The following is a 5,792-nucleotide window of genomic DNA, read 5'->3' on the forward strand; positions in this document are numbered from 1 at the left end:
TCTTCAGTCAATCCTCCACCCCAGACAGCACGAGAATCACTCCTGACAAACATTAATATAGAATGAACATTGAAGGATGCATTCCCGGAAAAAGCCTGCGGAGCCGGGCGGGCCTGAAGATTGGGCGACTGGAGCCTGTTATTGACACCACCTTGCAGGGGCAAAATGTTGCAGAGATTCCAGGGTGGGGGTTGTCATATCAGTTCGACCGCTTTAGTTTTGGCAGGCGGCCGTCAGAGGAAACGATGCCCAGAAAAATAGCATTCACCGCATATGTCGGGCTCTTTCAACCGTCCCCCTGGGCGAGGATGGTTCCGTGGAAAGATGTCCTCTACATTCATTCTTGAGTGGGCTAATAGTCAAGACACTGAATACAAATCATTGTTAAGGATGGGTAGAACTTTTCAGGGACAATCGCTGTCGTTCTCCTTGGTGGGTGTAGTAATTGGCGGTGCTCCAAATGGACTAGCCTCAGGTGATTGTCTATTTTTACTGTACGTTTCTCATAGAAAATCAGGTTTCATTGATATTCAATAAGTCACACTGAAAATTACGAGGGAAGACCTGGCTCGGTCTCCTCTACCGCGGTCAAGTTATGCCAGATGAGTTACACTTCCACAGGGGAAAGTTTATGTAGCAAATGAGAAGCAATTCGATGAGATTTCGATACTCTCCAAAGGAACTTCCCTTCCCTTCTTTCTTTTTTTCTACTGAAAAAAAATTGACTTTTTTGGTGGTGAAATGCCGCAAAAATCATTTAGTTCAAGCATGACGTTGAGAATATTAAGTATATTCTACTTTTGAACTTAATTCACATTTGTAGAAATGAAAGCTGTAAGCTCAAGATATATATGACTTTTCAAATATCTCCATTGATTCCAAAGTAGTTAACTGTAGATGTATCTATAAACGAGAGTACTTTTCATATCAAAGTCCCACAAGAGCTATAAGAAAGCAGACGGCTCTATATGAATTGCTCTCATAGTACTTTGATGTCAGACATTGATCGGTCTGCACAGCGCTGCTTCAAGTCCAACACACCTATATTACAATGCAGGTGTTCCCAGCATGCACTATTAGGAGATGAATAATTAATTAGGGTGAATTTGTCCGTTTTCCACTGTTATTTGCACTGTTGCTTTTGCTGATGTTTTTGACAAGTTTACCTTGAATTATTCGTTTGTGTGCCAAAATGATCCACTGACTATTACCGTTATCTTGTTTTGTGTACCATGTGTTGAGGTCAGTGGATGCAGAAAGGTATATTTTGTTCCACATACTTTGTCATCTCATTTTTAGTGAGGATGCTTTTAGTTACTTACATTTGTTGGGTTGTTTTAAATCGAATGTATTTCAGCACTTATAAATGTTATATACGATTATTTTAGGTGCCACTGCAACAGATTGGCAAAGATTTACTCCTTTACTTTATTCAATGTCATGTTGCAAAGATAAGTAGATTTTACTTTATTTTATAATATTAATTTTATACCCCTTTACAAAAAATAAAAATATTAATACCTTTTTTTTTTTTAACACAAACCATCATTTTTTTCATATAGGTCAGCCAAGAATAAAATTCATACTGAGCATAAACCAATCTCTTTCTGTAAATGAGTTGACAAATAAGCAGTAAAAGGTGTTTTCTGATGTTGTTGTGGTTGTTGTTGTTGTTGTTGTTGTTGTTGTCTGAAGGGAAAAAAGCAATATTGTTATGTAGTGTGAAGTCTAAGAAAAACTTTGAGAAAATGTAAGGAGTCACTACCTTTGTTTTTGAACAATTTTACTGAAATGTGTCATATGGTGTGATGAAGAATATAGGGGTGTCACACCAAAGGACAACGTAAATTAACACTTTTATAATGGTCCCAAAAAAGTGAAATATTTGAAGAATTCAGACACAAAATTTGACCATGTGTACGTCATGGGCTTCACACTAACATGACCTTGAATGGGGTCCTTCAACTAATTAAACTTGTCATTTATAATCAGGTATGGTTTTCAGTGAGTTTTTAAAGCTTTTATAAATATATGGATGAAAAAAAAATGATGATCATTTACTAAAACAGATACTTGTAAATTGTGTCTGAGGTATTTATTAACATTTGTATGCTTTTTAATTTATTTATAAAAGTAACCATGCTTAAGTCACACAATAGGACAATTTAGAGATTTGGCTCAAGAATAAAAATAAAAATCTAAAGATCATGTAAGGTCCATGTAAGACAAATAAATGTTTAACCAATTTACTGCATTTTAAATGATGACAATACTAATTATATGAATTTTTATCTTGTGTGACAGTGAAAATGCCATGTCACGTCAACAAACCCAAATACAGTGGGAGAGGATGTTCTTGATATATTAAGGTTAGGTTTCACCTGGTTTATTTTTAGCAAACAACAGGCTTATGGCAGCAGGTACTCTCTTACTTCTGCTTATGGCATCAATATAAATGAGGGATAATTACTTTTGTTACAATTAAATTAGACTCAGCAAAACAACATAATGGCGATTTGTTATGCTCTGGTGAGCAATAACAAACCAATCATAATTAACAGCTCTGGTTGCGCGAGAGAATCTCTGTGCAAAAAACACGATCGGATTCCCTAAACTAAATGAGCCAGCCAAAAACTTGAAAGGGAAAGTCTGAAAATGATATCAAATGATTCAGATATAATGATAGTGATTGGTCTCACACATCCAAATGAGTGTGTTGAAGGGTTAGAAAGGTGCCTGTGTTGTCAATAACACAAGTCGTCCTCTCAGACACTGAAAATGACTGGCAAAATTCGACAAAAGCAAGCTTCTTTTTAAGAAGTCTCAAGCAGCGATGTTCTTTTTTTCTTCTTCTTTTTTTTGCATTAAAATGTGTAGATGTCACATGCTTTGGTCTCCCATTAGAGCTTTTCCTGTCCTTGAGGGATTAAAAAAAGATAAGAAGGGGAAGAATGCCTTGAACAGCTCCTGTCAGGGAGAAAAAAGTGCCTGTGTGGCATCAGCTGATGACACCACGCTTGGCGGCAGCCTGTTGAATTCAGTTTCCATTTATCCCTTTACACCTCTTGCCCCTCCAAAGCTCGGCTCAGACTTCATAGCCTGAGGACATGGAATCATGTAAGAGGGCTCGCCCGTGGCTGCGTCTCTGATCTCAGATCAGTCTGGGCTCACCTGCACCTTTGGGGTAGGGTATAGCAGAACTCACAGACCCTGTAGGAGGGCTCAAAAACAGGTTGTGAATCACAACCACAGAAGGCCTCGACCACACATACCGCTGAGTCCTGTGTGGTCTGTTTACGCTGAACAAGTACACTAAAAACAATTGTGCAGTATATACTTTATAACAATTTTCACTCAGGAACTGCAAGTAAATGTCACAAATAATGACAAAGAAACAGCAAGCAACACACTGAATGAAGTGTAACATTTTAACAACAAAAATCTTTTTGTATTGAAAATGTATTTTCTTTACAGTGTATATTTTCTGAACTGTATGGCATGAGGATCTAAAAGCCAAGGATGAGGCACGTTATGACATGAACACACCCCATGGGTGCAATTGCTCTTTGGGCTCCCTTTTATCCCCCAGGCTTTTAATTGTGGGCTTGTGGCTCAGATTTTCTTTAAATAAAAAGCACAGCTTAAGTCAAAGACGGTTATAATTTAGGCTTGTTATAAAACCATTTCACAAGGATTAATTATCAAAAATGATTTAGAATTGTATCATGTGAAAGGTTAGCTCTAGGTGAGAGAAGAGAGGAAACAGACCTGAGGCAATGCAGCCGGCGCGTGTGGCCGTGCATTTCAATGCCATGTGAAAATGAACTCGCCCGCAGAGCAAATTGCATTGACCTGGATCGCACGTGTTGACGGGGAAGAGGCAGAACTCCGCGGGAGAGCCTTAACCCTTTGCCTGGTCAACTGAAATGCCTGACAGTTTAAACGGAGGCTTTTAGGAGAACTAAACTGGCCTAAATACTATATTTTTCATGTCTTTCTTATGACTTTAGACAGGCTATTGTATATCTCGACAGCGCAACAGTTGATATAAACAGCAGCATGTGAAAGGCAGCACTGGAGTTCTTTTGTGTTTCAGTTGGTTAACAGGTTCATTCTTTCATTTCAATTTTTTTTTCTTCTTTAAAAATCTCAAAATGTAGATACATTTCCCCTAGTATTATAAGCAATGTGAGACTGTAAATAATTAGATATTCAAAGGCCCACTGAAGTGCCTTGAAAAATGCAGCATTATCCAACATGTTGACATATTTCCACTGAAACGGGAAGACAGGGCTGGACATATCAAACAGCTCCTTCCCTTTGTTTTAATAAACCAATATTGTTTAGTTTATACCACATAACCATAGCCTGGCCAGAGCCATTGGGTAAGGGGTAAGCAGCAGTTTCCTCCTAATCTTTAACAGTTTCTCTTCCAAACGTCCTCCATTATCACTCACGCATGTGATCCGCTCTATCGTGCTATCTTGTCTCTGGACCGGAGCAGACGTACACTCTGCGGCTTTCAAACAAGACTTCATTCGCCTCTATGGAAAGCATATTTACACTGTGTGAATCATTTCCTATACCCTATATATTGCACTATGTGCCATTTGCCATGTAGAAAATAGTTAATGTGTGAACAAGTGACCATTTTTAGCCACAACTTCACCGTCTGTTTCAACCTGATCTCACAGAATTCTGTGAAATGAACACGGACCCTTAACTCAAAAATCTGTGGTAGTTTCACAGAATCGCCGAAAATGTGATGCCTATGTAAGTCAATGACAGGCAGCATCTGTGGTCCACATTCCCAACACACATTTAATTATTTGCATTTGTAAAAGTAGACATGATTTTATGAATATTTATAGCCTACTTTTATATTTCGGAGCAACTAACTCCACTCCTACCCTACACCTACCCACTCAACAATATTAAACACATAACAGGCAAATAAATGTATACTACATTCACATGTGCAAAAACGGACCAAAAACAGTATAAAAGTCATATAATACAGTCATGTTACATTTCAAGTCTTCTAAAGTCATACGATATCTTCATGTAATTGATCTTAATGTTTTAGTTGCTGAAATGATGATCGCGCTCCACACTCGCACTCCATTTATATTTCTCATTCAAATGATATAAACGACTCTTCAGCATGACGAGTTCGGTCACGAGACACATGAGAGCCAATGGCATTTTACAATTAAAGCTGACGTAATGACACAATTGGTCACGCGACATACAACAGCCAATGCTGTCAAACCTGACCTGACATTTCTTCCGCCGGCAATTCTGCGGATGGACTCAACGTTACTGATCGATTTTGGGGATTATCTTCACAAAAATCAATCGTTTGGCCTCGGAACACTTGGAATATTTGTAGTTTCTGAATAAATTGTGCCTGCAGTCGTATCTGTGTATCTGCCTGTTATTTCCTGTTTTTTTATAATACACAAATGGGTAGGTTTAGGGAAGGGATGGAGTTACGTTTTCAAAACGTGTCTGAATAAAAATAAAATAAAATAAAATAAAATTATGCTGACTGAATCAAACTGACGAATATAAGGTGTTAGAACAGGTAATCCGTGTGTGGACTATGGATGCTGCCTGTCATTGACATATGCCTACATAGGCATCACTTCCGTGAACCCATCACGGAATTTTTGGCGATTCCGTGAAACTACAACGGATTTTTGAGTTAAGGGTCCGTGGTCATTTCACAGAATTCTGTGAGATCAGGTTGGTCTATTTATAATGTATAGGGTGCGGTATGCTTCAGATTC

The sequence above is a fragment of the Pseudorasbora parva genome, chromosome 8 (genome assembly GCF_024679245.1).
Source record: "Pseudorasbora parva isolate DD20220531a chromosome 8, ASM2467924v1, whole genome shotgun sequence".
Taxonomy (NCBI): Eukaryota; Metazoa; Chordata; class Actinopteri; order Cypriniformes; family Gobionidae; genus Pseudorasbora; species Pseudorasbora parva.